This window comes from Pseudorasbora parva, chromosome 6 (genome assembly GCF_024679245.1).
Source record: "Pseudorasbora parva isolate DD20220531a chromosome 6, ASM2467924v1, whole genome shotgun sequence".
NCBI lineage: Eukaryota > Metazoa > Chordata > Actinopteri > Cypriniformes > Gobionidae > Pseudorasbora > Pseudorasbora parva.
Window position 1 is genome coordinate 4997667 of NC_090177.1, and position 25341 is coordinate 5023007.

Here is a 25341-nt window from a genome sequence, read left to right on the forward strand (position 1 = left end):
CAGCTTCACTATTAGTATAGTAGGCTAGAGAGACGGGTAGAATTAATTCACACACAATCACTTACTTAATGCATTCATACATGTAATCTTTATTGTGCTACTTTATCTGATACAACTGATACAAAAGCTGTCATGTAGGATCAATAACCTTATGGGCAGTGCTGTGTCATATGCCATATCAGCTGTGCACAGTGCCGCCGCTCCCACCACGCGCATCACGTAGGGCACCAAGTGCTGAGGGGGGCACCACGATACATTTCTGTCAGCGCAACGTGACCACCCGCGGGCACCATTAAAAATGATGCGTTGGGCATCAAGACGACCAGCGGCAGTACTGGCTGTGCACAAGACCCGAGTTCGAGTCTCAGCTCAAGGTTCAGGTTTATTTTATTTTTAATTAATGACGTCATCAGCGACTAGTCGACGTCGACTCAACTTTCATGACATAAATGTCGACTTTAAAAAAATGAAAGTTGTTCAACCCCTAGTACACCCGCCTTAAAGGTTAACAAATTAGGAGGGGAAGAGGTGGGTCCAATTAAACAATAATGAGATAAGAGGGGTGGTGTCAAGACAGAAGACAGGACCGCGGAACACGAGGTGTGTTGGACATCGGCTGCGGCATCCGATCGGCAAGATTAAGAAAAAACACAAAAACTCACTGCTTCAAGATGGCGCCTGTGTTTGGCTTTGCCTCTGTGGCTGGTTGTTCGTCCCGATTCATTTTGTTTGTTTTCTGCGCTATATTGCTACTAAGTTTGTCAGCAAAAGTTGTGTCTACTGCATGGGTGTATGATCACCAAACATTGCTGTTAATCCGATCTTCCATGGTTGAATGCGGTGACAGATATATCTGGAGTGGTATTGACAAGTTTGCAGCCCCGTTCACACATCCGATTGGAACTGCTATCTGGTTGCGGCATGAAGAGGGCCTAATACGACCTGCAAATAGACGGCGGAGAAAGCGAGGAAAAAGGGCAGGGAGACAGATTCAGCTGAAAAATCTCTTTAAACTGGGGATCTTGGACTACAACTACAGACCTGTATGTCTTTATTCTGTCTTCCCTGATGTCCCCATGGCCCGCGTTCCGGTGTACCAGAGAAACTCTACCTCTGGTCGTGGTGTGTGTTTGGTGCATCTGAGGCCGCTGCCACGAGCTGATTTATCTGTTTCGGGTGTTCTTGCAACGCTCAGGATGGGTCTAATAAATGCCCGTTCAATTGCAAACAAGTCTCTTCTGCTCAGCGATTTATTTACCTCCAAAAGCATGGACTTCATGTTGCTTACGGAGACTTGGCAACGGAATATGGAATACTATCACTTAAATGAACTCTGTCCTATGGACTGTAATTTTATCAGCACGCCAAGACTTACAGGTCGGGGTGGAGGTCTTGCTGTGGTTTTTAAAAATCGTTTTATCTGTCAGTCAGTAAGCGCTGACACATACTCTTCTTTTGAACTACAGATGACTAAGGTGGGTCGCTCGAATTCATTTTATTGTATTCTAGTTTACCGGCCACCTGGGCCAGCGGCTTCTTTTCTTGTTGATTTTTCGGACTTCCTATCATCTATTATTAAGCTGGAAAGAGTGATTATTGTTGGCGATTTTAATATCCATGTGGATGATGATACTTGTAAAGATGCTTCTGAATTTGTAAATATTACTGAATCTTTTAACTTCACTCAACATGTCTTTGGCCCTACGCACAAGGGACATACGCTCGATCTTGTCTTTTCTTATGGTGTAAATATTAATAATGTCTGTATTGAAGATATACTTATTAGTGATCACAACTGCATCTTTTTTGATCTTATGTGTGATGAGGATCCTCTCAGTGATAAACGAGAGTCCTGGTCACGTTTGATTAACCAGCGTACTGTTGAGAAATTTTCAGCCGCATTCGACTCAAGCCTGGTTCTTATTTCGAATGATGTAGACGCTTGTGCACTGGCTTTTAATGATCACTGTACTGTGTTATTGGACAAAGTGGCACCATTTAAAATTAGAGAAACTTCATCTGTCAATACATCACCGTGGATGAATGATGCCATTCGCAGCTTAAGACGTGTCTGTCGGAGAACTGAGCGCTTATGGAAAGCGACTCAGCTACACGTTCACCGCTTGTATCTTAAAGAGCTCTTTATGGACTTACACAAACTGATTAATGAGGCTAGATCCTCTTATTTTATTAATCTGATTTCTGCCTGTAAAAAGAATCCAAAGGCTCTATTTGAAACTATTAACAACATTGTTTCTCCTGCTGCATGTATTGTCCCTGTGTTTTCAAATGTTGACTGCAATCACTTTTTGTTTCATTTTGTAGACAAGGTTAGAGCTGTCAGGGCAGTCTTGGTTCCATCAGCTAATCATCATATAGTTGAAGATCACAGATCTTCAAAACTGGACTCTTTCTGCCCTATTACCCTGAACGACCTCACTAAAGTAGTGGGCACGATGAGACCATCTCAAAGCCCGGGTGATATTGTACCTACTACTTTATTTTTAAAATCCATAAATCATCTTGGCCCATGTTTGGTTTCACTTTTAAACCCATCTCTTCAGCTGGGCCAGGTTCCTAGCTGTTTTAAGCATGCGGTTGTTCAGCCTATCTTGAAAAAGAACAATCTTGATGCTACTTTATTTGAAAACTACAGGCCTATTTCTAAATTGCCTTTTCTTTCTAAAATTTTAGAAAAGGTGGTTGCGAGCCAGCTAAATAATGTTTTGGTTTCTTATAATATCTTTGATAAGTTTCAGTCTGGTTTTCGTAAAAATCATTCAACTGAGACTGCCCTGCTTAGGGTTTCAAATGATATTTTGATGGCTGCTGATGGGGGTAAATGCTCTGTGCTGGTTCTATTAGATCTTAGTGCAGCGTTTGATACTGTGGATCACTGCACTTTGATTGATAGACTGAAAACAACCGTTGGCATTACTGGATCAGCTCTGGATTGGTATTCCTCTTTTCTTTCAGACAGGAGTTTTTCTGTGTCCGTAGGAACACATATGTCAGACTCTGCTCCTTTGTCCTGTGGTGTGCCCCAAGGTTCTGTGCTTGGCCCGCTGCTGTTCAGCCTGTATATGCTTCCTCTTGGGCAGATTATTGGTAGTTTTGGAGAAATATCATACCATTGTTATGCTGATGATATTCAACTATATTTATCTTTTAGCCCTGATAGGTTGGACAAACTGTCCTTGTTGCACAATTGTGTAGCCTCCATTAACAATTGGATGGCTGACAACTTTCTGCAACTAAATCCAGACAAAACTGAGGTGCTGATTTTTGCACCAGACAACATTATTCCTAGGATTAGGCAGGCAATTGGGGCTTTATCATCCTCGGACTGTAATGTTGTGCGAAATTTGGGTGTCATTTTTGATAAATCTATGTGTTTTAGCAGTCATGTTAAATCTGTGGTTCGTTCCTGTTTTTTTTTTCATCTCAGGAACATCGCTAAGATTAGATCTGTGGTTTCGAAAAATGAGATGGAGATGCTTATTCACGCTTTTATTTCCTCTTGTCTCGATTTTTGTAATGTATTGTACACTTGTTTAAACAAATCCTCCATGGACAAATTGCAAGTAGCACAGAATGCAGCTGCAAGACTTTTGAATAAGACCAACAGGCGAACACATATTACACCTTTACTTAAGGCTCTACATTGGCTTCCAATTAGTTTTAGAGTACAGTTTAAAATTTTAACCATTACTTACAGAGCCTTGCATGATCAAGCTCCCTCTTATATCCAGGATATACTGCATGTATACAATTCTGGTCGCTCTTTGAGGTCTTCAGGCCAAGACCTTTTAACTGTTCCTAGAACACGTTTTAAAACGAGAGGTGACCGAGCCTTCTGTGTAGTGGCTCCAAGGCTCTGGAACTCTCTTCCATTAGCCTTGAGAGCTTTGGACTCTGTGGAAGCTTTTAAAAAACACATCTTTTTAGACAAGCATTTAATTAGCAATTATGGTTTTGTATGTTTGTGTGTATTTATGTATATTTGTATGTTATGTGTATGTGTATATCTTTTATGTGTATATTTTAATTTTGTAAAGCACTTTGTGACCTTTTGTCTGTGAAAAGTGCTATAGAAATAAAGCTTACTTACTTACTTACTTACTATTGCAGGCGGGTAGGAGCTGCAAATGGAGACGGGATGTTGGATACTTTCTGCTTCCCGTTGTGACACTCGCGCTATATTTGGATACTTTATCACAGCTGAAGTTAAATAAATGCAATATTTGTCAAATACACGGATGTTTCAGAGACATTTTCTTTCAATACTTTATGTACTGCTTAATGCAGCGTCTGTTTGTATGAGAATAAAGTTAAACATATAAACCTACACTATCAATGAAGTGGGGTCTACGGTATTTATCAGTTTTAGTTTGATAAACATGACAATATAACATTGCAACTACATGAAAAGAGGTTTTACTGTTATACAAAATGTTTTATCTGTGAGCATTAGTGGAACAAGGTTTTAGAAAAAACATGAAACACACGTGATCGCTGCCATGCAGTGAATCCAACCAATCGTGGATCAGCAGTGTCGCCATCAGAGCTTGTGCAGCCGCTCTAGAGAAGCTGCACGGGCTTTATTAGTCGGCTGTTCTCGAATCGCTCTTGCGGTTCTTTGTAGACACACATTACAGTTACGTGCTGTCGGCGCTACCTCAAGTCCTTCGGATGAGACGTTAAACCGAGGTCCTGACTCTGTGGTCATTAAAAATCCCATGGCACTTCTCGTAAAAGAGTAGGGGAGTAGTATTAAGAGTAGTATTAAAAAGCATAAGGAGTAGTTTGCTCTACAATCGCTCTCACGGTAATTTGATGTCATATGCTGATCAGTCTGTGCAGCGCCAATGGATCTCAAACAAGCCTTACATTTCTTTTAATATTTCAACCCTCACAAGGGCCATTTGGATTTCCTAAAGAGTAGGCCAAAATGTGTCACACCTTTAAAGTGAGGAAAGATATAATTATTTGATTGGTCAGTTTGAATGTGTCACATTTGGGTTAAGTCACATGGTCAAGGAAAGGATAAAAGGATATTGCAACTGTTGCTCTGGCTCTCTCTCTTTTTGGGGCCTGCTCTTTGGCTCTTCTCTTCTTTGCTTTCCCCTCTCTCTCTCTCTCTCTCTCTCTCTCTCTCTCTCTCTCTCTCTCTCTCTCTCTCTCTCTCTCTCTCTCTCTCTCTCTCTCTCTCTCCTATTCATGCTGGGTACAATTAATGAGCTACAATTCTCATACAGGTCCTTCTAAAACAAATGAGCATATTGTGATAAAGTTCATTATTTTTCATAATGTAATGATAAAAATTAAACTTTCATATATTTTAGATTCATTGCACACCAACTGAAATATTTCAGGTCTTTTATTGTTTTAATACTGATGATTTTGGCATACAGCTCATGAAAACCCCAAATACCTATCTCAAAAAATTAGCATATCATGAAAAGGTTCTCTAAACGAGGTATTAACCTAATCATCTGAATCAACTAATTAACTCTAAACACCTGCAAAAGATTCCTGAGGCTTTTAAAAACTCCCAGCCTGGTTCATTACTCAAAACCGCAATCATGGGTAAGACTGCCGACCTGACTGCTGTCCAGAAGGCCATCATTGACACAGCAACCCTGACCCACATCAAGATGTTTGGTCTGGAAACTCACCACTGACAGTTCAATCTGAGGGGTGGGATGAACGGCTGTCTTTTAAACTCCCTCTGCACGTAATTGGATAGCGCTACAACCAACTAGAGCAACGTGAAGCGGAGCTAGTCAATTATTAAACTTTCACCGTATCCGGTCGGCTAAACTCAGAACACATCTTCCCTTTTTAAGAATGACTTCAGTGCCGTTCTTTGTTCTTTTCTCAGAGAAAAGCTTAACTCCAAGTCTTCCAGAGTCGCGGCCGTAAGACTGCCTTTCGCCAGTCTCTGTGTTTACTAGTAGCATGCAATCGCAACCTGGCCATCATTATGTTAAGCCCCGCCCACCAACTCTATACACGATATGATTGGCCTGAACAGAGTTTGGTTTTTACAGCTCAGAAGTGTAATGAGTGTTGCTAGACGATACTCGTGACAGATTAGGTTAGTTGCCGTTAGGGTGCGTCTAGATTTCTAGGCTAAGTGGAGTCAGAATTGCCTTCTTCAATGACAAGATCTTAAGCTCTGTTGACTGCAGTGGTTTGAAGGGCGCTCTCTGCAAGGCCGTTAGTACCAAGGAGAGGTCCAAAGAGGGTATAAAGTGAGTGTGAGGAGAATTTAGCCTTCTTGCGCCTCTCAGGAACCTGATGATCAGGTCATGCTTTCCCACAGATTTACCATGTAATGCATCATGATGTGCAGGGGCCGTCTGTGTGCCACCGCATCCATGCTCGTTCAGGAAGTAAAACAACTGGCACTGGAACGTGTCCGGAAAGGCAAACAGGTCTACCTGTGTGGCCGGAAGCATCTCCGAATCAGCTGGACCACCTATGGATAAAGTCTCCACTCTCCCGGAAGCATACGCTGTTGTGAGAGCACTTCGGCTGCAGGATTGAGCATGCCTGTAATATAAATGGCACGAAACAACTTCAGATGCTTCTGACTCCACAGAAGGAGACGACGGGCGACGGGAGCATAGACCTTCTTGATGATTTATGCATGCAGTGGCCGCAGTGCTGTCTATACAGCCCCAGATGTCTGAGTCGAGGTAGTTGAGCGAATGTTCTCTCATGGGAATAAGGGCTAGGAACACAACCTTCATGAAGATGCAAGGAGACAGGGACAGTCCAAAGGGAAGCACTTTGAACTAGTATATCAAACCCTCGAAAGCAAAGTGAAGGAGTGATATGTGTCAAGGGAGAATCAAGCTAATGAACGCTGCATGCTAATCTTAGGGACGAATGCATTCGAAAATGCATATCTGAATGGGAGTTTGTGTAGTCCGAATGAGCCAGCGGGACAGGTTGGGAAACGCTAGTTTCATCCAACCTAGAGCATTCAGGACACGGTGGAGGGCTCCACTTGAGCCTGACACTTTTGGTGGCCCAGGAAAGCATAGCTGTTAGCTTTGGGTCAGGTTCAGGCAACAACACTTCCTGAAGGGAGCAACACAGCCTAGTCTTCATCCCCAGAGGACTTCAGCTCTCCCTCTGATGCAGCGATCAACATTTTGTTTTCACTGGAGCCCTGAATGAAATGTTTGGTCCTCCTTGAAAAGGACCAGAAACCTCATCCGGAAGCTCCACAGTTTGCGGTGCACTAGAGGAGTGTTGCTTCGGTGTGAATGCCCCCACTGTAATCCTCAGGTCACCCTGGCTATTACTGAAGTATTCCTCTTCTGATTACCAGAAAAGGAACTAGATCAGGGCATAGGTGAGGGGACTCCCAAATTAACAGCAGAAAAAAACATGTTTACAGCCTGGGACAAAACGTGGTTTTGGTCTAGACGGCTAATTTTGCCCTTCATGACAACTGTGAGGGGGGTGGATTTTTTTTAATTTTTTTTATAACTCATTCGTTTATATTATTTAAAGCCTTAAAGTTCTGCTTAATTAAGGGCGTGGCCACTGAGTGACGGGTGGATAGCCATTTATCCGCTGTCTGTTACACTCTAAAAATGGCTGGGTTAAAAACAACCCAATTGGCAACCCAGCACTGGACAGATGTGAATATTGGACAGAACACATGCTGGGTTAAATTAACCCAGTGGCCTTTTTAACCCAGCAGGCTGGGCTGTTGAGAAAACCCAAAATGTAGTCAATTTTTTTTCACCATTAATGGATTTGCTATTCTGGGTTATTCTTGCTGGGTTGTTCTTAAAAAAAACCTCCTGTGCATTAGCCTACTGTAAAACTAGACAATCATGAAAGAACAAATGAAGAATGCATGTTTAGACTGTTAAAACAATCATTTTTATTGCTTGGCAAATGTTACAACACACAAATGTGTCAAAATTGGCAACAATGACAACTACAAACCTAATATATTCTGTCAATTTATTCACGTTGAAATCAAACTTTTATTTTGACGGGTTGCCGTGACTTTTGAGTCTCTGTGTTCATGATATGACGCGCCCCCATCATTCACACAAGACGCAAAACATGGAAGAGTAATATTTAAATAGTATTTAATATACACAGACACTGGTATATATTCGGCTACAGTCTGGAGCCCTGCGTGACGTGACTGAACGCAGCTGCGGGACCGAATATAGTCTACTTGTGAGTCGATGCTATACAGATACTGTCGTCACATTTTTAACATTTCAGTATGTACTTGGTACCGAAGTACCGGTACTTGTGACATCCCTACATAAAACCATGTTTAATTTTCGTGGGATCATGGTTCTGTGTAATCACAAACTGTATTAATCTGGGAAAAAAGGCATTTAACTTTGCTGCTCCCTTTGCATGGAACAAGTTACAGAAACATTTAAAACTTAATAAGCTTGTCTCATTGGCTACTTTCAAGAGGATATTAACTGACTTGGAAGCAGCCACATCTGGCTGTAGTTGTTATGCATGATATGCTAAGGATTTGTGGTTGTTGTATCTGCTATTTTAGTTGTCTTATGTTATTTGTGTATTCTGTGTTGTATGTATGGTTGTACTGCTGCCTATCTTGGCCAGGACACTCTTGAAAAAGAGATTTTTAATCTCAACGAGTACTTTCCTGGTTAAATAAAGGTTAAAAAAAAAAAAAAAAAAAAAAAAAAATCTATCGTCTCACATGCCGACCTAAACTAGCACGAGTCAGTACATTGCATCGGATTCGGAGGTAAAACTTTTGTCGTCTTAACGTCATGTAAGCTTAAGAATTGTTGCCGCGAAGAAGAAAAAAAACTATAATTATGTAAATTAAAATGATTATTAATGAAAATATATGAACTTATCTTAAAACATCTGCAACCAGTGGCTTTGCTTTTTGCATTGTCCTTTCAAAATGACAGTTTGGGAGCGAATTTAAACGAATCAAGGCGGGAAGCTCGTGAAACAACCAAGCGCTGGGTGGAATCAACCAAGTATTGCGACCCAGCAGGTTTAACCCAACGACTGGAAATTACCCAATAGTGTTTATAATGTGATCAAATAAACCAACAAAAATTACCCAACAGTCTTAGCCCAGCATTTTGGGTCAAAAAATAACCCAGCATTATTTAGCGTGTAGTCATTGCAGCTCCGCCCACTTCCCGCCTCTTTGCCCATTTTCTGTTATCCTGCTCGATGGAACCTCGTAACTCCAACTTTTTTCTTTTTGAATATGAAGAGCGTTTATTTCTCTTAGTATCTCTTATCTTCAAGTATTCATTCCTCCATGGGACACGGAGTCTCTCAGAGGATAATGCTCACGATTAATTACATTACCTCACGGACACAAATTAGTCAGTTCTGTTATTATAGAGGATTGCAGCGTGAACTATTTTACCTTTAAATGAGTCGCACATCCTCCCTCACATCTCCCCCTCCCCCCTATTGACAGAAATGAGAGAGGGAGGAGGAGATGTGGGGGAGGACTTTTTACTGAGCCGAGTCACGGACATTTTCCTGGACCGTTCCTACCTGGTGGAATGAACTGCCGATCTCAATTCGTGCTGCCGAGTCTGTAGCCATTTTTAAAAGACACATCTCTTCCAACTGCACCTGACCAATAAAGAATAGCACTTAACTATCCATTAATTTTTGTTTGTTTGTCCAAAAAAAAAATAATAATAACTTTGTACTGTGCTAATTAACTGAGACTTCTTACAGCTCTTACAGGTTGTTGGCCTTGTTTGTTCCGTTGCTTCTATTGCTCTCCCCTTTTTGTAAGTCGCTTTGGATAAAAACGTCTGCTAAATGATTAAATGTAAATGTAAATGAGTCGAAGTACTCTCAGAAGTGCTATTCCGCCATGCATTATAGTTCTCCTTTTTAATCCGCTTAGAAAAGCGCCACATTTTATTTTGTGTCACCATAGGTTGTTCAACTATTCGTGTAACTGTTTTTAAATAGGGAAACCGTGGAGGTGTTTGGTCGCTTCTAACTTGATCTCTATTTGGTACCATAAGCCCCGTTTCCACCAAAATTACCCGGAACATTTTGTACCAAGAACTTTTTTACAGGAACACCAGGACTAATACAGTATTATATAAGCCTTTTTATTTGTTGTAAAGTGTAATAATCATCTCAGAAAAAAAATTTATTCTCAGGCGCAGTTAAAGTAAAAACTGCCTGGGGCAATATACGCTGTGTCATTACTCCAACATTATCTTCATAACTTACGAAATAAAAAGTTTACCCCTCAGAAAAATGAACTTTCCTCTCTTGTCAACATGAGCGCGGCGCGCGCTGTCACGTCATGTAAGGACGCACACTTAAAAGTAATCGGTCAGGTCGTTTACATGGTGAAAAAAAATTAGTAACGAGTATGGAAGAGATTCAAGCTGTGCTGCTTTTGCTGGTTATGTATAGGTTTACTAAAGAGGTAATTAACAACGACAGAAAAGAGCACTAATATGCAGATTCAGCAGCATATTCAGAAAGCTTGTAAAGCTAGATTTAAAATGACAATGTATATTATTATCAGCTATTACGGACATTGCACGTGAGATGGCTGAGACGAACGCACGCCATCAGACAGAGAGCAAGACTGATATTTACTGAACGTAGAACGAACCTCGCAAAACACTTTTAAAAATGCCGGTTGAAATAAAAGGCTGCGTGAGCTCAACCAATCAGCATGTTCAGCTCCTAAGTCCCGCCCTCGAAAGTTCCTGAACTTTGAAAAAGTACTACCTCGCGAGCAGGGCCGTTTGGAGGGGGAAATATTTACCCGGAACTTCATTTAGACCCTGGTTCCTGCCGTCTTAACACACCAAGTACCACCCAAAGTTCCTGGTTCCTAAAGTTCCTGTGGTGGAAACGGGGCCATAGTGAATGAACTGGGCTTAGTGGGCTAAGCTAAATGCTGTCAGATCGTCACCACGCATCAGAGAGATTAAGTGCACGCACTGAGACGAGAGAGGGATGTATCAACTTGTCTTAGTTAAGGGAATAACATAGTTTAATATAAAAAAACGGTGAAGTATCCCTTTAAGGTGTGCCTTTTGATCGTAGTTGGGGGTAAAAAGGACTTTGAAATACCATCGCAGCATTATGGTTAACCCTTAAACAAGCAAGAGTGGAAAATGATAAACAAAAAATTATTTTATGTCATTTTTTATATCATCTGAACTTAAGTAAAACCTATCCAAAATAATTTTTGAAATATTTGATATCTTTTGGATTTTATGAGTTGTGTCTAGCCTAATACACAGTTCCCTGATTAGGGTATAAAAAAGGACCTAGTGAAACAAGGGCTATTGCCATTGCACGCTTAAAACAATTATATCCTATACTTTACCTTATCTAATGTTGACAAATGATATATCATTCAAAAGCTTACGAACTCAAGATTCAATCTGTGAAAACCGTTTTGAAATCGGACTTTGATTTACCATAAAAATGGTACTTTCATTTATTTTAGGAAGCTCACCTAGTGGTGTCAGGTTTTGTATTACAACATTTATTTGAAAAAAAGTTTTCTAATCTTGACAAAATGCATTTCATCGGAAAGGTCTGAGTCTCAAGGTTCCATATCTGCCAACTGTTTTGTGATATTGAGACCGAAATGTATACATTTGATAATGGAGAATGCATTAAAAACACCCAGTGACTATTTTTGGTACAGCGCTTACAAATATCATGGGAACTTAAATTTTGTGATATCAACTTGGAACACAATTTGGAACACAAATTGGTTAGACATATGGCTTTGATTTGATAGTAATTTTAGAGTAAAAAATATTTTGTAAAATATTTATTTGAAATAAAATATTTAAAGTACATTTGATTTACAGTCAATAGAAACTTCCATAACTTTTTCATACTTTCAAATTTAAGCAACCTTTTCATTTAAAACAAAAAACGTATGTCAATATTCTAAAACATTCTTAAATTACAACCATTTAAATGTGTTTAGTGCAATTTGACATATATTTTCAAAATGGGGAGTGACAGTTTTTTTTTTATATTGTTACTTTTTTTAATGTGCAGCAAAAAAATGTGATTCTGACATTCCCAGTTATCTTAAACAGTGTAAACAGCAGATTTCATCTAAACAAGTTATTACTAATTTTACATGTTACAAGTAACAATAAATGTAAATTTGTCTTGCCTTTTGTCAAACATTGTCACTAACATGTTGATGCTAGTTCCACGTAACTGGCAAGAGTACAGATTAGTTTGCTCAGCAATAAGTTGGAAAAGCTGTTTGTCAAAACTTTTCTTGTTATGCAAGGAGATGAAAGCTGAATCAGGCATGCTGAATATATTTTCATTGGCTGCTGACTGGTGCTCTAACCTTTTCTTCCTCCATCTTAAAAAAAAGAGAAATAAACGAATCTTTTTGATAATACACTTACAATTTGATAAATTAATTAGATATGTATTTATTTTGTATACTGCCTCCATGTGAAGTATATTTTTCACACAGAGGCCTCTAACCTGTAACTTTTAGAATTTGTAAAAACAACAACAACAACAACAACAAAACAACAAAACTCAAAATATAAAGATGTTTCAAATTAGGGTTATTCCCTTTTTTATACCCTAAACAGGCAATGTGACTCAGGAGTCACATACATTTCAATATGTGCTAAATCAGTGGTTCCCAACCACATTCCTGGAGCCCCCCTAACACTGGACGTTTTACATGTCTCCTCAATCAAACACACCTGATTCAGGTCATCAGCTCATTAGTAGTGACTCAAAGACCTGAAATGGGTGTGTCAGTCAAAGGAGATATGCAAAATGTGTAGTGTTAGGGGGGCTCCAGGAATGTGGTTAGGAACCACTGAGCTAAATAACATCATGAACAACATATAAATAAAAAAAAATTCTTCAGCACCTTAAGACAATTAATGTTAGCAGTATTATATTTTTTTTTCCAAAAGAAAAGTAAGTTTAATATATATTTACTTACCTCCAAATGTGAATGTCCTCCACCACTGGCAGCCATGTTGGATTTAGATCAGGCTGACTAATACAGGGAGTGCAGAATTATTAGGCAAATGAGTATTTTGACCACATCATCCTCGTTATGCATGTTGTCTTACTCCAAGCTGTATAGGCTGGAAAGCCTACTACCAATTAAGCATATTAGGTGATGTGCATCTCTGTAATGAGAAGGGGTGTGGTCTAATGACATCAACACCCTATATCAGGTGTGCATAATTATTAGGCAACTTCCTTTCCTTTGGCAAAATGGGTCAAAAGAAGGACTTGACAGGCTCAGAAAAGTCAAAAATAGTGAGATATATTGCAGAGGGATGCAGCAGTCTTAAAATAGCCAAGCTTCTGAAGCGTGATCATCGAACAATCAAGCATTTCATTCAAAATAGTCAACAGGGTCGCAAGAAGCGTGTGGAAAAACCAAGGCGCAAAATAACTGCCCGTGAACTGAGAAAAGTCAAGCGTGCCGCTGCCAAGATGCCACTTGCCACCAGTTTGGCCATATTTCAGAGCTGCAGCATCACTGGAGTGCCCAAAAGCACAAGGTGTGCAATACTCAGAGACATGGCCAAGGTAAGAAAGGCAGAAAGTCGACCACCACTGAACCAGACACACAAGCTGAAACGTCAAGACTGGGCCAAGAAATATCTCAAGACTGATTTTTCTAAGGTTTTATGGACTGATGAAATGAGAGTGAGTCTTGATGGGCCAGATGGATGGGCCCGTGGCTGGATTGGTAAAGGGCAGAGAGCTCCAGTCCGACTCAGACGCCAGCAAGGCGGAGGTGGAGTACTGGTTTGGGCTGGTATCATCAAAGATGAGCTTGTGGGGTTGAGGATGGTGTAGTGATTATTACTCAGTTCACCGATGACGTAGTGATTTTTAGATCACGTGTCACTTAAGGTGTGGTTATGAGTGTATCAGATGACCCCTCCCTCTTTCATACGGGGCACCAGCTAAGAATACTATCTTAACAATATAAGAACACTCGCAAAAGAGCTGTTCAGTAATTCAGAATTAATGTAAATTAGAGGGAGTTGGTCAGCTGATTTATCTGAAGGATTTGTGAGTCTGGACAACCAGTAGAGTCTTTGATCATCAACACAATGAAGACACAGTGTAATAAAATGAATGAAATTTATTAACAATAGATATGCAAGAGTAAATACTTAAACGATTAATAATGCTAGTAATGGATATATACTTCTAAAGGATAGTAAACTAATAACCAAAAAGTAATGAACGAAACAATAAAACCAATAAATGATGTGAGCACAGAATGGATAAATGCAATGCTGTTGAACAGAATGTAGCAATAGAAGAGAATTGTATGGGAATGCTTCTTATGGGAACCACCTAATGGTTCTGGCACATGGTGATAAATAAATGCTTATTTATCATTAAACAAATAATAAACCTATTATTTGTAACAACCTGACCTCAAGTAATAGTTATCTAAACAGGTTAGAAAACATATGCTGCATGTATAAACTAATGCCAAGGTCTCTAGAAAGAGGTTTGGTAAGTTTATATTTACGTTCCACACAGTCGGGTGATCAGTCCTGGCAGTAGATACGTCTTCCACTGGTTATGCGGGTAGCGTGCAGTGGGAGGGGCGCAGAGTTGCAAGTAGCCGTTGCCACGCTGGGCTGAAGGATGCAGAACTCTGGTTGCGCCAAGAGGGTCCTTAAACGTGGACCAGGCAGCTGGGTCAGTGGAATCTTCACAGGGTCCTTTGCAGGCTGGCTGCGTCACTGAGGAGCCGTGTGGGACCGGCAATGTCTGCCGATGCAGAGGTCCTTGGTGGACTGGATGTGCTGCTGGAGGAGTTGTAAAGGTCAGATAAGATCTCTCAAGGAGAGAGCCCTTTTCCAGCTATAGTTTGCCGAAAGCAATATAAAGGTTTTGCTCGCAAAAGCTTAACCTCCACTGTCTTGTAGTCTCTTTCCTCGTCAGGTCAGAAGCTCAGGACGTGGTGTGTCTGTTAGTGTCTCCTTCCCCGTCGGGTTAGAAACGCAGAACGTGGTGTGTCTGTTAGTGTCTCCTTCCCCATCGGGTTAGAAACGCAGAACGTGGTGTGTCTGTTAGTGTCTCCTTCCCCATCGGGTTAGAAACGCAGAACTTGGTGTGTCTGTTAGTGTCTCCTTCCCCATCGGGTTAGAAACGCAGAACGTGGTGTGTCTGTTAGTGTCTCCTTCCCCATCGGGTTAGAAACGCAGAACGAGGGTGTGTCTACCCGGGGGACATATTTATCCCTTTCCGATGAGGAGGAGATTGAAATCCGGCGCCTTTCCAGTCCTGGATTGTGATTGGCCACTGGGTTCTGAAGTAGGCACGGTGTTGCCCACCCTAGTGTGGAACTCATTTGCATAGCATAAAGTGGCATGTTAAAACAATGTCTTAAATGTTTTACCCATGCATTATTTCTTTACCAAACCTCTTTTAAAATATAAAAGGCATCGTATGGAACAGATAGAGACCAAACATGATAAGAAACGGCTAAGTCATCGTCCACGCATTCGTTTATCTGTTAATGGACCTGTCCCGTTGTTTTTACAGTCAATAACCATTAACATAAACTGCACTTTGTGTGAAGATGAGGTGGATGAGTTGCAGTTCATATACATTTAAGACATCCAAACATGTGTATGAATGGATTTAGATAGACCTCTGTGGCCTCTCTTTTGCTGCTGCCTTCAGGAGGTCCTGGAGGAATTTTTATGGCAGCACTTGCCTAAACCTTAGGAATGAGTTTGGAGGTTAAAATCCACTTGTAGACCAATGAGAAGTCCTCTCTTTGGTGGTGGTGGGTGCAGAAGGTCCCCCCTTCCTGCCATGTAAGAGGTGTCTGGCAGTTGTCTTGGCATCTTATCTGATGTTGCTGAACATTTGTTTATGTTCATTCACCAAGGGTCCAATCATAGTGTGGCACATCTTCTTCCACACTGGTAGTTAGGGGGGGGGGGGGGGGGGGGGCTTGCCATAAACTGGTCTCTGGAATGCCACCCTAACTGATGTTCACTACATCTCCCCCCTGCTCGAACTGATCGAGGACCTGGAGTCGTTGATCTGGGCGACGTACTAAAAGGGGAACAGCAGGAACAAAACACAAACCTCACCTCATCCTTTGACCATTGGCAGTTTGCGTAACTATAATTCAATAGTTCATATACTAAATTTATTGTACGGATAAACAGGTTACATATTATCCTACATATAAGAAAAAGGAAACTATGGATATAATAAAAAAATATATAAGGACTATTCTGTCAGTGGTGTCTACAGAATAAAGCAATCTCTTGCTGTTACCGCCTAGTCAGTGATGCTTGTTATAGCAGGAGAAATCTCAGGGAGTGGTCTACACATATTAGATTTGAGCTCAAGAGCTTCGCTAAGTCTCACCCTTTTCTGCTCTGACAGGCTATCCTGCAGTTTGTGGATTCGCTGGAACATTTTCCACCCCAGGGTGCCCATTGTAGCCCACCCACATAGTGTGAAGATGAGTAATAGGCTGTCACTGATATCCCACCCCCAAGTGAAAGGCACCTTCTTAGGTTTTGGCTCCACAGGTGAAGCTCGGAGGCTACCTAACTGGAGACTGATTCTTGCTAATTTAGGTCCCTCAAACAAGATTTGATTCCTGAGTGGCTCATCTACTTCCAAAGTGTGTCCCTCAAAAGCATCCACTATTTCAAACTCCACATCATGTACATCTGCATCAAGATGGTACAGAACTACATGTTTGATATGGAGAATTGCTCCTACTGGGATTTGAATTAGCATAGTTTGATTAGGGAGGGGTATCGGAATAGCTGCACCACGGTGGTTATATGTCATTATGGCTTCACTAACAGGTGTATTAACTAGCCACTTATTTCCTGCTATATCAATTTGGGTGGCGGTCACTTCCTCCCTGTGTGTAGCAACAGCAATGCATTTGTCTTCCGTGGTTAACCTTTTAATGCCGCATAGGCCTACAATGGGGTCTCTTACGAAAGGTTTACTGGGGCACAGCCAGTGGATATCTTTGACAACTGTGCACATATGTAGATTAGGTGTCAGATACATGTCAGGATCTTCCTCTTGATAAGCTATGAGTTAGGGTGTCTCAATTTTTATGTGTATATCTTGAGACCAGAACCCTACATTTAACACTGATTTCAACTTGTATATGTTTTTAGTGTCAATTATCGGGAGGTTTAACAGGAAACCAATTTCTTTAGCCTCTGGGTTAACATAGATTGGTATAGCACGCCCCAGGCTGAAAGCTAAATGTATTTGCAGTGTTTGCATGGTTCCCTCCAATACCCGACCCAAAATATTCCTCACCAGCTCCACCGGTACCAAGTATGACGGGATCCGTTTTAACGCTAAACTGTCAACAGCAGAACTGATTTCTCTCAGCAAGTCTTGCATTAGTATTTGAACCATTTGCATATGGGCATAGTCATCTTGTATGACATCCGCTATCCTGCTTATACTGCGGATTGTATAATTCAAAAGGGCTGTATGTTGATTCACGGTAAGGATTGTGCCCTCCAATGTTCTGTCTAACTGCTGTAGCTGCCTCTGCTGAACATAGATTTTCTCTTGTATCTCAGGCATTTCTCTTTTCAACCCTTCCACATGTCTTTCCAATGTGGATAGGCTAATGATGTTAACTGTTGAAGTACCAACTGATAAGAGTGAGCCTAGGGCTGATGCTGCTGTCAGCAATGTACCAAGGAAGCGTTTTGGGCGTCTATCTCCCCTTAATTCTTCCTGCGTTATGGTGACTTTTTTTAGCTGTTTAAGCATGTGGATTGTGTCTAACTGAGCGTGTCCAATGATGTCCTTGCTCCATTGGGCGACATGCCAGGGTATCGTCCTCCCTGAGGTCACATGCTTTTTATACACGTCAGCAGGGTCGAGCCGTACAAAAATTCTCTGAGTTTGGACATAACAGTCAGTCACTAAAATTCCAGGGGCATCCTGAAGTATAATGCCTGTAGGAGGACCTGATTCCACTATTTCCATGGGCTGGACTGCATTGAGTACGCAGATCACTATTATTAGGCTCAGCAGGCTCATTCTGAAATTGCACATATACGGGGTGTCACTTTTCACTACTTTGTAAGCAGAGTATAACTAACAAATACCACTATGACTAGCCACAAAACTAGTCACGAATGCACTGTCAACAATGCACTGATACAGTATAGACTTCTCTACACTGCCTGCGATCTTACACCTTTAACCGAAGTTACTCCTGAACAGAGTTCACCCCTTGTATTCCCATTTGGGGTTTGTAGGACTTAATCTGGTTAAAGTGGACCCACTTGTACTCAGGGGACCTTTTCCCTTTTGAGATCTTAATGTGGTATGCTACTGCTGATAGTTTTCCAACAATTTTATGAGGACCAGACCAGTTTGGGAGAAACTTTTTGGGAACACCCACAGGCTTTGTGAAGTTGAAATACATCACCTTGTCTCCCACTTGGTAATCTGTAGAGCTGGACTTTTGATCATAGTATGTCTTTCTGCCCTCAGCACTTTTTTCCAGTTGCTCTTGTGCCCATGCAAATGTCTTTCCGAGGTGTGCCCTCAGGTCTGCCACATACTGGTGGGCAGTATATGCACTGGCCACACTGACATCTTCAGGTTGGTAAAGAAGATGCAGAGGGAGTGTCATTTGCCTCCCTGTCATCATTTCAAAAGGCGTGACACCTGTTGAGTTATGGGGTGTGGACCTAATGGCCATTAAGACTAGGGGAAGTTTTACATCCCAGTCTTTTCCATTAGCTAAAATGTACTTCTTCAACATCCCTACAATAGTGCGGTTTGATCTCTCCACCTGTCCTGATGACTGAGGGAGATAAGAAATGTGAAGTTTTGCCTGGACTCCCAGCATTCTCCACAGTTCACTCATTACAGTGGCTGTAAAATGAGTACCGTGATCTGAATTTACAGAGAGGGGTAGCCCCCACCGACTAAACACAAGATTAATCAGCAAGATAGCCGTGGTCTCTGCTGTGTCATTTCGGGCTGGGAGACATTCCACCCACTTGGTGAATGCGCATGTCACATTAAGAAGGTATTTGTTACCTCTGAAGGATTTAACTACCGGACCAATCCAATCCATCTGAATGTTAGACCAGGGAAATGTTATTCCTGCTTTTTGAAGAGGGGCTCTGTGAGGGGGGTTAGATGGCTGAAACTGACAACAAACTAGACAACCCTGGATATAGGCTGCAATATCCTGTTTCATATGTGGCCAGTAGGCTAACTGACGAAGGGTCTCATATGTTGCTTTCACCCCCCTGTGGCCTCCACAAGGCTCATCATGGGCATGCAGGAGCATAACCCCCCTGTGGGCTGTAGGGACCACCCATCGAGGTGGTGTGTTCTTGTCAAGTGAGTATACTAGCAAACCCTTCTCCAACCTTAAATTGTGTCTGATAAGGTACAGAGTTTTCAGGTCACTTGACTCTGCAAGATCTTGCTCAGTTATCGGATGCTCTACTGGGTTAGAAATGAATAGGTAAATAATGTTGATCAAAGGGTCCTGTTTTTGCATGGCCATAAGATCAGTATCTGCTAGCTGTCTGCCCATCACCACAGTCTGAGGTGTGTTGTCAGGGGTTATCACAGATTTCTTCTCTTGCCTACGTGTGACCGCATTAACACTTACAAGAGTAGGCTCTGATGTTGGAAGCCACTCCTCCTGGAACTCCCATGGGGTTCCTGCAATGGCACCTGCTTTGGCTAGCCTGTCAGCTTCACCATTGCCTGTTTTATCTGGCCCTGGGGCTTGTGAATGCCCTTTTACCTTCTTCCAGTACACTGTCATGCCATTCTGACTGACAAGTTTGTCACAAGCAAGAAACAATTCCTTATGCTTAACTTCCTTTCCTCTGGCATTTTCCATACCGTTCTGTTTCCAATGGGGGAAGTGAGAAACAAAGCTGTGTCTGGCATAGTTTGAATCAGAACAGATTACCAAGTCTCTGATACTATACTTTTCTGCTTGTTGCAAAGTTATGAGTGCAGCAGCAATCTCTGCATACTGACTAGACTTGGAGCCTAAAGAGAACTGCTGTGCACCACAGGGGGCATTAGACTCCCAGACTAATCCTACTCCAGCCTGTATGTGTTGTTCATGGTGATAGGAGCACCCATCAATGTAGGCTTTAGGAAGACCGGTGCAGACATTTTCATCATAGTAATGATGGCTTGATGTCAGTGAGGGTGTGGTGATTACTGTGCTGGCTTCTGCTGGATATTCTCCATCAATGCAATGCTGGCACATAGCTAACCCTTGGCCTAGTGCCATCTTATTGTTCTGTGCATATCTCACCTCCACCTCAAAACCTTGCAATGCCATCATCCATGTGGCAATTCGACTGTTTGAGACTCTACCTTCTCTGAGTCTTTGGCTATTTAGAAACTGGACGGGCTGATGACATGTCTCAACAATGACTTTCTGGCCCCCAATATAGCTACGGAAATGTTCAATTGCCCATACTGTAGCGAGCAAGGCTTTCTCACAGTCTGAAAAATTAATCTCTACACTACTGAGTGCCTTACTAGCATAGGCAACAACCCGCTTGTCTTGGTCATGCTTTTGGGAGAGCGCTGCACTGAGGCAGTGCTCAGAAAAATCAGCTTGAAGGAAAAATGCTTTGTCTTTGTCAGGGTAAGCTAAGCATAGGGCAGTGCACAGCCTGTCTTTAAGTTCTTTCATGGCCTGCGCCTGTCTTTCTTCCCAGCTAAATTCTCTACCTTTCTGAAGCAGTTCATGCAGTGGTTTGGCAATGTCTGCATAATCTTCTATGAACTGACGGGAGTAATTGCATACTCCTAGGAAGCTACGCAGTTCTGAAACATTTGTGGGAGGTTTAATATTCTTTACTGCTTCTATTCTACTAGACTGAGGTTGAATACCATCAGGGCCAACAGTCAGTCCAACATACTCCACCTTTGTACGGCACCACTGTCCTTTGGCTAATGAGAGTTTAGCACCTGCCTCAGTGAGCTGGGTGAGAACATGTCGGATCTCTGCTAGATGATTCGACCAGGTCTGACTACGCATAAGGATATCATCTACGTAGATCAGGTTACCACGCGTGGCTGAATCACCCATAGCCTTGTGTAGAAATATGTCAAACTCAGCAGGGGAGTTTGAATAGCCAAATGGGCACCTGTTCCATGTGAACTGTCTACCTCCAAAAGAAAATGCCAGTTTATACTGATCTGCTGGGTCTACCTTCATTGTCCAAAAACCATTTGCCACGTCAACTGTGGAGAAGTATTTAGCTGTTGTAACTTTAGCTAGCTCTTGGTCAAGATGTATCATAGGCCAACGTGATAAGGGAACCTGTTTGTTGAGCTGCCGGTAATCTACAGTCAAACGCCATTTTCCGCTTGGCTTTAAGACAGGCCAAACCGGAGAATTGTAGGTGGAATTGCACTCACGTATGATCTTTTTCTCTAACAGGGAATCTATAATTTCCTGAATGGAATCAAAAGCAGTGAGTGGTACTCTATATTGCCGCACAAACGTGGGCGGGGCATTTGGATCTGTGGGAATACGGACTGTATGGACATCTGTGGCTCCACAATCATAGGAATCTCTGGAAAAGATTTCCTTGTGCTCATAAAACACCTGCCTTAATTCTTGACGCTGGACCTCTGTGTCCAGAGCATCAGCTTGGTCTAGCTGTTTTTGAACTTCTGACTCAAAGCCAGAGTATGGTTCAGTGCATGTTACTGTATCTTTCTCACAGTTCATTAGTGCCTGCGACTCTTTGGCCATCACAGTATGTACCACTATCTCACTGTCACTTTCAAAGTCTACTCTACACACAGCTCCCTCAAACACACCTGGATGGGTTATGATGGAAATCATCTTGGTAGGGTAGGTGAGATATACTTGCTCACAATTGTCTCTCTCTATAGGCAAGTCAGGAAGATCTCCTATGACAGGAATAGTTAATTCAAAATCATGAAAGGAGCTATCAATCAAGTATCCTAGAGGAGTGTGGGGAGGTATGCAAATATTTCCTCTGGTGAGATTTTGTACAAGTAGGTAGGTTGAGCGGTTGTACAGTTCAAGTTGTGGGTTACCACAAATTGTGAGTCCCAAACAGCAAAACTTAGCAGAAGGCTGGAAGAAGGCTAGTACTGTCTGTTTTATTTCTTGACCCCTTTTTATGACTAGTCTGACTGGAACCTCTGCAGTTTGGGCAGGAACCACTGAGTCAAACTCATTCATCACCTGACATGCTTGGGGAATTGTCTGACCAGAGCGCATGTTGTTTGGATCACATGATAGTCCATTAGGGCCAATATTGGCTCTGGACCACAGCACGTTGTTGACTGTGTCTAACTGCACACCTAATCTCACTAACACATCAGAACCAATGTATACTGAGTGTGTCAGGTCAGGTACCACAAGCATGTAGTGTTTGAACTGTTTATGGCCAAGCTTAAGGGAGACCGAGCAAACTCCAACACTCTTAACTGTTGTTTGGGGGCCACTAGCGAGCCAAAATCTTTGGTTCTTCTCTACCATGGGAATCATGCAAGGTTTCTCTTGTAACAGTTGATACAGTTCCTGACTCATCGCTGACTTCTCTGCCCATAGTGCAACCACAGCATCCTCAACCAGTACTTCATTAACATGTATGCCTCCCACCACTTGTGGATTATATACATGGGTGTTAAGAACTTCCAGGGCACACAAGAATGCATTTTTCTTTTCTAACAGCTCTAGAGGTATCCTGTTCTCATGAGCTGTGTCTGCTGACTGGGGGTTGATGATTTGCATTTCCCTCACAGCAGGAGAGTCTTCACTAAGGTGGGTATCCTTCAGTGTCAGCTGACTAGAGCCAGATGTCCTCTCTACCTCCACTGCCTTGCATACCTTCTGACTAGAGCTAGTCTCTTCGATGGGCCGTGGGACTCTGACTTGTGCCCACAATTGACAGTTGTGAAGGTCAATTAATGGTGTGAGCCTATTCAACAGATCCTGGCCAATAAGAAGCTGCTCTGTGTCAAAGCCAACAACGTAGAGAGGGTGAACTATCTTCATCTCACCAAAGGTTAACTCCACCCACACCCGCTGGTTAACAGGGGCCTGATCCTGCGTGTAGCTGGTTATCTTGATCTGACATCTCTCTACCTTAAGCCATTTGCCTAGTGAGTTGGTTACTTGGGTGAGTTTTTTAAACAACCCAGGTGACACCAAAGAAATTTCTGAGCCAGTATCTAGCAGGGCATCACATGTTAATACACCTTCAATGTACACAGAAATATATATTCTTCTGGCCCTGCCTCTCTGTGTCAAGTCACCAAGGAACTGACAGAGACTGGGGTTAGGTCTGCTGACATCTGATTCATTAGGCCCTTACAATCTGTTGCATGGTTCCCCCTTCCCTTGGCTCTTCCCCCCACCCTATAAAGTACACTTTTGGTGGGGGAGGGGAGGGGTCCCGGCCTAGTCATTGCTTGGAAGGAGGGTCATTTTCTTTCTGGGAGGTGTGTTCCTCTGACTTAAGGTCTTTGAGGGCTTTAGCAAGTATTTTCTGAATTTGCTTAATGTTATCACGATCCCTTTCTTCAGTACCTTTGAACTCCTTTTTCTTTTGACTACCCTGTTTGTGACTGTCCCTTGACTTATCTCTGAACCTCCTGTACCTCTCTTCCCTGTGTGTATGCCTGCCACCCTTGTATCCTCTATTGCCTGAGGATTTATGGCTATGTGTGTTCTGTTTGAACTCACTGGACTTTGGCTGGGAGGGGCGGCCAGTACAGGCTGGTCCACTTTGGGGAAGCTCTGAACCTTCTAGTTCAAGAGGAGGCTCCCTGTCGTGTCGGAGTTCAAACACCTGAGTACTTGGGTCCCTGTCTTTCTTGTCTGTGTGTAACTTCTCACTCTCCCAGGCTCTCATTGCAAGCTGTCTTAACTCTGCTGCAGTCATGTGATCAACATCTACCAGCAATGAAAGGGATTTCCTAATTGTTGGATGCAAATTACTCACAAACAGACTTTTAAACATCACATCCTCTTCTGCCCTAGGTGAATCAGAACCAGCAAAATATACTCTACGCAAGCGCTCATAATACTCTCTGGGTGATTCATAGCGATTTTGCTTAGTCTGTAAAGCAGAAAGCCTGGAGACAGATGGGTTTTGATATATTGTGTATTCAGCTCTCAGGGCTCTACACAGTTCATGGTAATTACCAGCAATGGCTGGGCTTTGTCTCTCCATGAAACCATGGACAGTTCACACTGTTGTTTTCCTCAGAATGAGGAGTTTATCTGCCATTGTGGCCTCAGGGATGTATGACAGTGCATAGTTTACATCTTTAAGGTACAACTCTATGTTGCTTCCTGTGGTATCAGGATTAAACACTTCAATGTCACGTGCTAATTCCCTAAGCTGACGTAGCCTACTGTCTCTGGATGTTACTGTACTAGGGAAGTCAGGGATGGAGCGACTAGTTTTTCCCCATACTGGAGAGTCAGAATCTACTCTGTGAGGATGGCTGGGACTAGCAGCGGGGGTTGGTCCACCGGCTGCAACAGCATCACTATAGGCCTGATAGCGTTGTCTCTGTGAGGGGCCATCAAATAAGGGATCTTTCACTAGTGGGTTGAATGAGCTGAAGCGCACACTTGGTGGTTCAGGTTCATGGGGCATGTCCCGATTTATGTCCAACTGTTCCATTCTTTTCCCTATTTCCTCTAGTCTCTGCTCTGCGACATCAGCTTTATCTGCCCAACCTGGCAGCAATTCTGTCATGACTGTTCTGGACTTCTAATAGTTTATCGTCTGTCCTAGCCAAGTCCTCTCTGAGTTGAATCTGATCCTGTTTTGAATCATACAGTTGTCGCTTAAACAACTGTGACTCTTCACATGTATCAGTATACAGTTTGTGTTCTATCTCTAAGTCCCTTTTTAAACAAGAAATTTCAGACAAGGCTGACTTTAACTCATCCTTGGCCTGTTTCTCACTCATACTCACTACTCTTAATTTGTCTGCCTGTGCTGACAAATCCCTTTGAGCCTGAGCCAACTCTATTTGCAGTGTAGGTATAGAGACTGAACTTACACACTAATTCTTGACCTGTTCAAGCTCAGTTTCTAGGTCTAGATTTTCATCTTTTAACTTTTTTATTTTCTCTTCTTGGCTGTCCATAACACACTGCAAGTCTTCTTTCTCTGCAGACAATCTATTAGCTTCAACCTTTAAATGGTCATTTGCATGACGCATATTAGCCAGCTCACTCTTTAGCTCTTGGATCATCATATCCCTATCTCTCATCTGTTC

The 25341-nt window shown here is 42.2% G+C and overlaps 1 protein-coding gene across 1 annotated transcript in view; it reads left to right on the plus strand.

Moving 5' to 3' along the window:
- LOC137078301 (E3 ubiquitin-protein ligase TRIM39-like) overlaps window positions 1-25341 on the plus strand; it is a 163873-nt gene that overhangs the window by 23235 nt on the left and 115297 nt on the right. The gene's annotated exons all lie outside the window — the stretch shown is intronic.